This window comes from Cherax quadricarinatus, chromosome 50 (genome assembly GCF_038502225.1).
Source record: "Cherax quadricarinatus isolate ZL_2023a chromosome 50, ASM3850222v1, whole genome shotgun sequence".
Taxonomy (NCBI): domain Eukaryota; kingdom Metazoa; phylum Arthropoda; class Malacostraca; order Decapoda; family Parastacidae; genus Cherax; species Cherax quadricarinatus.
Window position 1 is genome coordinate 13,429,532 of NC_091341.1, and position 10,000 is coordinate 13,439,531.

The 10,000-nt window shown below is 38.8% G+C and overlaps 1 protein-coding gene across 1 annotated transcript in view; it reads right to left on the reverse strand.

The window, feature by feature from the left end:
* The window catches only part of LOC128695252 (dual specificity calcium/calmodulin-dependent 3',5'-cyclic nucleotide phosphodiesterase 1A), a 316,026-nt gene that overhangs the window by 67,896 nt on the left and 238,130 nt on the right, over nucleotides 1-10,000 (reverse strand). The gene's annotated exons all lie outside the window — the stretch shown is intronic.

Here is a 10,000-nt window from a genome sequence, read left to right on the forward strand (position 1 = left end):
TCAGTGGCAGAACAGGCAGACAAATTTATCAATAAGACCCAAGAAGTTACTGTGTCTGATAGGAATGCAGATAAATGGTTCAGAGAACCGATAAGTTGATAAATTAGACACATGTGCAACACGTGAGTATATTATGTTGCAGATGTGTCCAATTTACCAACTTGTCGACTTTCTGAATCATTTATGGCATTGTATTGGGAAGACGTTTCGCCCACCAGGGACTTTAGAATTTGCAAAGTCCCTGATGGACGAAACATCTCAATAAAAGGCCATAAGTATCCTATTGTGGATTATTTATAATAACTCATTTTATTCACAGTTCGATCGTTTATTAAGAAAATAATAATTCTGGATACTGAGTTAATTGCGTTTGTCAGGAGTGATGCTGCCATCTGTCTGGTAGCCTGACTAATGCAGAGCATGACGGGTGCGTTGATGCCGGTGAAGGGCTCTTGATCCTAGGAAATGGAGGTATTCTCCCTTTCCTCGAACTGAATCTGAGTGCTTCCCTTTCACCAGGCACTTGATATACCTATGAGTTTTGAGTCTCTACTCCCAGAGCCCGGCCACTGGCCAGGCTCGTCTGGTGTATGATCCTTACGGTTTTAGCGCTTCTCCTTGAATGTACATTAAAAAATGCTGCTTTCTGGAAAGCCTAAAAGTAAACGCGATCATTTATATCGCTCACGGACTGAACAGTTTTGTGAATGATTAGTGTTTATTGTACAGTTCTGTAAAAGCTTCGTCGTGTTTATATCTTCCTCACACAAATAACCCGCACATAGGAGAAAGGAACTTAAAACGACGGTAGTGGTTCAAGTCGGACCGTAACGTCGTCATAAGGTTCTGTCTCCCGTGTGCGGGTTAATTGTGTATTGTTACAGTCACGGTACTTTATATTTTTTGTATCTTCCGTTTCATCCTTTATGCTAAATTTGTTCACGAGTTCGTTATTTTGCATAATGCATAGCGGTTTCTGCAGCATCACTTTACTTAGTTACTATGATGGAAGTAGGTCAAGCCAGAGGGAAAAGGGGAAATAATCTCTCTGTATCCTCTCGGTTCACAGTTATCTATTATTTTATAATCCTTGTTCTGTAATGTTTCTAAAGCGCAATTAATGCTGAAAATTATTGTTCTCCTTCTTACACTAAACTATCAGAGTAAACAACTCTGCGATAATGATGACAGTCAACACAGAAATAATAGGTAGAGGTAAATGGATACTTGTGTTCAGGACACGTTTTAAGGGATACCTTTCGCCACATATGATTTTGCGATTCATAATTAGGACCGATGACGATTCATAATTAGTACTGATTCATAATTAGGACTGATGATGATTCATAATTAGTACTGATGATTCATAATTAGGACTGATGACGATTCATAATTAGTACTGATTCATAATTAGAACTGATGACGATTCATAATTAGTACTGATGATTCATAATTCGGACTGATGGCGATATTTTTACATTTAACAAAAGTCCTGAACTACGTACAAGCGTCCTTCACCACAGTTGGTTGGGATTACCATACATATCGTTTACAACCAGATAATATGTATGGAGTATTTCCATCTATTTTAAATGATAAAACTCCAATTCACTACCTTCCTTACACCTATACTCTAAGCTCACAAAACAACGTAAACCAAAAAAAAAAAAAATCTTACTGCTTAACTCGCCTGCTCCTAACTGCCATTCTCAACGCAAATTTAAAACCGAGACTAAACTCAGACTGGTGAAAGAAATACCAGCTAACTTTGATGTCTATACAATTAAGCCAACTTGGGAAAACTTGAGATAATGAGGTGTAACGGAAGACATTAAACTTGCCAGAAAAAAATAAACATTCAGCTAAAATCTCATTATGATAAATATAATTAGCAAGTTAGAATAAAAAAAATAATTTCGTGAATACCAAAGAGTCTGAAGACTGAAGGGGAGTGTATGAGAAGTGCTAAACCCATGAGGCGTCACAGTGCCTGGGGAATGGAAGGCAATCAATTTTAATTCAGTGAAGTGAAAGGTAGTTCTAATTTCTTGGATCAAGAGCCCTTCATCAGCCTAAAGACGCTTTCCTTGAGAGAAAGAGAAGGTTAGGAAGCAACAGTGACGTGGCTGAACTAATTAATTAAGACACATTTGGGAAAGAACATTTTAAGACATTCTGTGCGTCTTATATATATATATATATATATATATATATATATATATATATATATATATATATATATATATATATATATATATATATATATATATATATTATATATATACATATTTGCTATTTTGACTTAAATAGCAACGCTCTTCTTGCCAAATAAGGCAAGCGAAAATTTGTGTATCATTCTGAACCTAACGAAAAAAAATATTTCATTATGTTTATTATTAAATTATTGTAATTTTTTAAAAAATAGATTTAGTTGAATTAGGCTAAATTAAATTGCGTTTGTTATAATAAGGTTAGGTAAGTTTTCTAAGGATCTTTTGGTACAAAATTATTAATTTTACATTAACATAAATGAAAAATATATATCTTTAAACATATAAGGGAAAATTTTAGAAATGACTTAATTTTTAGTGATTTCTTGCTAATTAACCAATTTTACCTATACGACACCACACACACACACACACACACACACACACACACACACACACACACACACACACACACACACACACACACACACACACACACACACACACACACACGCGCGCATATACAACAGGCCTAGTGTCTAATCGACATGTGCCTAGGACAAAATGGTAACTAACACACACACACTCATACACAAACTCATACGCACGCACACACACGCACACACGCGCGCGCACACACACACACACACACACACACACACACACACACACACACACACACACACACACACCACACACCACACACACACACACCACACACACCACACACACACACACCACACACACCACACACACACCACACACACACACAACACACACACACCACACACACACACCACACACACACACCACACACACACACCACACACACACCACACACACACCACACACACACCACACACACACCACACACACACCACACACACACCACACACACACCACACACACACCACACACACACCACACACACACACACACACACACACACACACACACACACACACACACACACCACACACCACACACACACACCACACACACACACCACACACACACACCACACACACACACACACACACACACACACACACACAAACACACACACACACACACACACACACACACACACACCACACACACCACACACACACACCACACACACACACACACACACACACACACACACACACACACACACACACACACACACACACACACGTACTCATATACAACAGGCCTAGTGTCTAATCGACATGTGCCTAGGACAAAATGGTAACTAACACACACACACACACACACACACACACACACACACACACACACACACACACACACACACACACACACACACACACACACAGTATGTATATAAAATGTGTACCGTATTTTGAAACATTGTAAAAGTTCCTATGTATCAATAACAAATAACTCTGGGTTCAAAAACTACAAAGCGAGGAAGCTGTGTCCTCTCATCAGAGAGATAATATGGTAAGCACTAGTGTGCTGGGCTACGATATCCGTATATAATTCTAACTGACGCAACGAATAAAAGATCCGACTTTCCCCGAAGCTCGGCAGATTAAGCCAAGCAATACTCGACACATGTAAACCAGAAGCTGTGTTTGGTTGACCAACATACCAGAAATTATGTATCAATATTCAGGTGCTTGGTGTGAGGGTGTTGGGATGTTGGGGTGCCTGGTGTAAGTCCCCTAGCACACACACATCCATTCTATTACGCTCGCCTCTCTGACTCTTTCTCCAGGTGGGCAAAAAGATCTACAAAGGAATATGAACACTCGAATCTGAATTGAATTAGGTGAAGTGAGAACCTTTAATGTTACGTGCTGATACTTTGACTTCAGAAAGTTGAGAGCATAAAGGGGATCTTCAATAGGCTTCTCGTGTTCACCTCGCCAGTCTGCCTCGCCTGATGCCGGAGAATGATCCTGGATCCAAGGTAATAAAGATACTCTTTCATTCTATTGGCTCAAATCTGATTACTTTTATTTCCTGAAGATGTATATAACCTTCCGGGTTGTTTCCCCATTTACACAGCCACAAGTGAGGGCCTCTTTCCAAGGGAAGTATCTTGATTCCCGGTGAATGGCTATTTCTCCAAGAAACTAGAGCCACTCTTCCTTTGGATCAAACCTGACGCCAGTTCCAGAGGCGTCGCAAGAGTTGGTGTCACCCGGGGCGGAATCTCTGGTGTCACCCCCATGAAATTCAAAGGCGGGGGGACGGGGGGGGTAAACTCCAGTTATGTCACTACTACATGACCCGTGACAAATATTTAGCAATGAGAACGTTTAAGGGCCATAAACTGAACAGGAGAATGCTTCTCAACTTTGTTAATGATAAATATTCGTAGTAATATTGAAGAAACATAAACTCAAATACCACTTTGAGTACAACCAACAGATCCTACATTTATTCATCTTCAACAATGCCAGAAAAAAACTTGAAAAATAAAGAAAAACATTGGAATATCAGAGAAACACTAGTTCTGATCTGACCTTGAGTACAGGTAACATCTCAGTGTATCTGATCTTACATTTCCTTGAATTCACTTATGCAAAATCATCTATCACACCATCAAAATCAATGATTTTCCCTATATACGCTTATTTGTACTTTGTTCATATATAATAGGCTATATAGAAACGAGGGATTTTTCTCTTATGTTGGTGCAGCACTGTTTTGGGCATTGGTGTCACCTTCTTTAGAGGCTCTGTGGTGTCACCCGGGGCGCCCGCCCCCCTTACGACGCCCCCGGCCAGTTCTCTAAACGCTGAATGGTCTCATCGGGATTATTATTTCCCAATGAGTGCAAAAATATTCGTAGAATTGAGGGCAAAGGGCAAAATAACCATTGCTTTATACGCTAAGTCAGCAAGCGTTAGGTAGGAAAAAAAAAAAAGCATAACGAGCTGCTAGCTGAGGCTGTGGCAGCAGCAGTGGTGCGGGTACACGATCATTTCCAGTGGAAACTGTCACCAGCCAGCCTCTGCCTGCTCTGAATATTTCAAAGGCTGTAAAAGCCAACTGCAGCTCGCTTCAATAATTCCTAACCAAAGCGCTTCCGAAGCCAGAGCGCCCCACCACACTGGGAGATTATCTGTGGATGCAGCCAGTTATCTTTATTGAGCTATAGGCCGGGGGTAGCCTAACTAGCAGATAATCTATCGAGCCGGGTGAGGCAGTTATGCAAATCTAAAGTCTGTCGATTGTACGCTCTCCCTCCTCCCGGAAGCTGAGACAGTTTATCGTGATGGCCGAGTTTGAAGGGGACTGTGTCCAGTGCTAAGCAACTTATTTTACAGTCTAAATAGCGTATATTATTAATGTTAGCAGTAATAGTAGTAATAGCAGTAGTAATATCCATTTTATTATTGCCATTAGTAGCAGTAGTGTTAGTTATTATTATTGTCACTTTTATCATTATTATCGTTTGCAATTTAATTTATTATCATAACTAATAAAATTATTATTATTATTATTTTGCCTGATTTTACACTTAGAGAGAGAGAGAGAGAGAAAGAGAGAGCCGTGCGGTGAAACAAGAGAAGGGGATCTGTCAAAGGCTTGAGCAGCTACAAGCATCCTCCTCTTCTTGCACTGGCCGCATGCGGCCTCACGATGCCTTCCGCGGATTATACACTCTCTCAGCTCCGCAAGCCGCTGCATCATTCTTCTAGGAAATTATAGCTATCAGGTATTGCTTACCTAGTAACTAGCCAAGACCAAGCTAAAGCAAATCATTACAATATCTAGTTCCCAATTATATCTTCAGAATTTTCAAGAGGACCTACTTAGCGCGAAAACAACTTTCAGAGGATCTAGTTAGCTAGTAAATAACTTTCAAGGGGCCCAGTTAGCGAGAATAACTTTCAAGATGACCTAGGTAGCGAGAAAATAATTTCTAAGAGGATCTAGTTAGCGAGAAAATAACTGTCAAGAGGATCTAGTTAGCGGTACTAGGATTGGTACTTGGATTGGTCTGAGACCGGGTTGCGGGGGCGTTGACCCTTCAGAACTCTCTCCAAGTCTTCAGGTAGGAAGGACTCTGACATGTTCCTCACCAGTATCAGGGAGCCTCACTTGAGAGGCTGTGTCAGGTTTACAGTGATTAGTTGACTGTAGCTATCTGTTACTGAATGTATATTAGCTATCTGGCATGCTTTCACTGAAAGATGGACTCTTTGAAAAATTAATGATGGTTTATAGCTAACAGGTAAGACAGTCATTGGCTGAAAAGGGTACCCCCCCCAAGAAAAAAAAGAATAATGGAAAGAAAAACTTATGTAAATATTTGAATTGATTTTGGTACATAAATTCAAGTATGCACAATTTAAGTAAATTGTTGATAAATTAAGTGTCTCTCACTATATACTCTCTGACCATACTTGTTCTCCACTCTGAGTGTGCGTGTTTTTCGTCTTACCAGTTCAAAAGTGTAAGTATCGACAATCCTTCAGAGTCCTGGCACTTTACTACCACCTCCAGGACTCAAGTCCGGCTAACCAGTTTTCCTGAATCCTTTCATAAATGTTACCTTGTTTACACACACACATACACACACACACACACACACACACACACACACACACACACACACACACACACACACACACACACACACACACACACACACACACACACAAACACACACACACACACACACACACACACACACACACACACACACACACACACACACACACACACACACACACACACACACACACATATATATATATATATATATATATATATATATATATATATATATATATATATATATATATATATATATATATATATATAATCGAAATCTGCCTGCCTGGTGATAAAGGCATCTGCCCCACATCGCCGCAAAACACTTGATACCTAAAGGATAAAAGTCGCAGTATGGTGGCTTGAACAATTCACAGAAAAAAACTACATTGGAGAAAAAACTGTAGACGATGTTTCGGTTTGTCATTTACCATTATCGAGTGACTTAATAATGGTGCTAGCCCCACCGAAATGTCTAAAGTTTCCGATCCAAACAATTTTTTATAATATCGGGAGAATCACTCCTTACTTCATACTTTTAATATATATATATATATATATATATATATATATATATATATATATATATATATATATATATATATATATATATATATATATATATATATATATATATAATACAAACAGTTACTTACAGTTGTACATTATACTCACCATCGGAAGCGGTAAAATAAAGGGCCAACTTATTTACGTGAGATCAGAAGGAAAAAAATAGTGTTTATCTTATTCTACCATGCAGAGCAAGCCAAGAAAAAGATTTTAGTATGTACAGTTGAAAAGGTCTTGAAATATGTAAAATATTAGGAACAGGAAGTAAGTTATAACAGAGATATAAAACATCCATGCTGCGAGCATACCCTGTGTTTGTGTGTGTGTGTGTGTGTGTGTGTGTGTGTGTGTGTGTGTGTGTGTGTGTGTGTGTGTGTGTGTGTGTCAGTGTGTGTGTCAGTGTGTGTACTCACCTAGTTGTACTCACCTAGTTGAGGTTGCAGGGGTCGAGTCCAAGCTCCTGGCCCCGCCTCTTCAATGGTCGCTACTAGGTCACTCTCCCTGAACCATGAGCTTTATCGTACCTCTGCTTAAAGCTATGTATGGATCCTGCCTCCACTATATCGCTTCCCAAACTATTCCACTTCCTGACTACTCTGTGGCTGAAGAAATACTTCCTAACATTCCTGTGATTCATCTGTGTCTTCAACTTCCAACTGTGTCCCCTTGTTGCTGTGTCCCATTTCTGGAACATCCTGTCTTTGTCCACCTTGTCAACTCCTCTCAGTATTTTGTATGTCGTTATCATGTCCCCCCTATCTCTCCTGTCCTGTGTGTGTGTGTGTGTGTGTGTGTGTGTGTGTGTGTGTGTGTGTGTGTGTGTGTGTGTGTGTGTGTGTGTGTGTGTGTGTGTGCGCGCGCGTGTGTGTGTGTGTCTGAGTTTATTTTGCACCTATTGGCGTCGCCACAACTCTGCCTTGTGTCGCCCTCCATGCATCTATCATCCCATACAGCTCGCGCCTGGTAAACAATCATCCTCAGTCTGAGACGCGACGCCAGGCATCCGATGCTCGGGGTTCCTTACGCCTGATTGAGAAGCCTTGCAACAGGATGATATTAACGTGCTAGGTGGACTACGTGCGGCCAGCAGTACCAGCCTGGTTGATCAAGCCCTGATCCACCGGGAGGCCTGGGTCGTTGACCACCAAAACACCCTCCAGGTATACTCCAAGTAGGTAGGTAGTAAAAGGCATTTACTGGCAGCACTAACGTAAGAACTCCTAGTTATGATGACACAACAATAAGCAGAACAAGCGTTTATCGGAACGACGTTTCGCTCTATGTAGAAGTTCATTAACTCAGGTATTGATAAATCTGCACCCCTGAGTGAAACGTTTTACAGATACCAGTAAAAATCCGAACAGTGGTTTTGCAGGCATATCAATGTTGTTGGCAGAAGTGGTGATAAAGTGCATAGGTGTAACAAAGGGGAAAATATCTCACATGATCCAAATGGTGAACTGACAACAATATTTAAGAAAAGACGCAGTTTACTGAACAAACTCTTATTGATACGACGTTTCACTCTTTGTGGAGTTTAATCAAGTTACTCAGAAGATACATTTATATATATATATATATATATATATATATATATATATATATATATATATATATATAATTATATAATATATATATATGTATATATATATATATGTATATATATATATATATATATATATATATATATATGTATATATATATATATATGTATATATATATGTATATATATATGTATATATATATATGTATATATATATATGTATATATATATATGTATATATATATATGTATATATATATATGTATATATATATATATGTATATATATATATATATATATATGTATATATATATGTATATGTATATATATATATATATATATATATATATATATATATATATATATGTATATATATATATATATGTATATATATATATATATATATATATATATATATATGTATATATATATGTGTGTGTGTGTGTGTGTATTATTTTCTGGGAGGAGAGAAAAAAGCAATTAGGATCAACGAAGATCTGAGATGACTGGCTTTATTTGAGTGCTGCTAGTCGTGGGTGTGTGGTGGTTTCTGGCAAGCACATTTTTTTCTGTTTCTTTACCACTCAATTGCATTTAAAATATGTGCAGAAATGTGGCAAACGTGCTTGTCCCCTCCCCTCAAAAAAACTAAATTTCACTTTATTTTTTGACAAAGTTGCGCAGGGGTGAGGCAGACATACTGGCCATAAACTAGACTATTTCAGATTAATTGCCCTGTGTGCTGGAGAGCGAAGCCTCGTAATACTCCAGTGATTTCACGCCCTTCGCCTCTACTGTGATCACAGCTGCTTCTCACAGGATATATATACATCGTGAAGTGTATTTCTCTTAACGTATGTATTCTGAGAGTTTAAATCCCTATTTTAGGGCTTAATGCTTTCTTGTCATTGAGGCAAGAATGCCTCAATGATCCTAGTCCATAGGCTTTCAACCCCCCTTAACCAACCAACTGTTCCTCCTAACAGGAACTATATAAGACGTATAAAACTATGTTTCCAAGCAGTTGTAAGGCAACGTTAGTGAACAAGACTTTTTGCGGGAAAAAACGCGCATTATATGCCGGAATATATATATATATATATATATTGTGGATAAATTTTCTCCAGGAGGGGGTATCAGCCCCCTTCAGCCCTGAG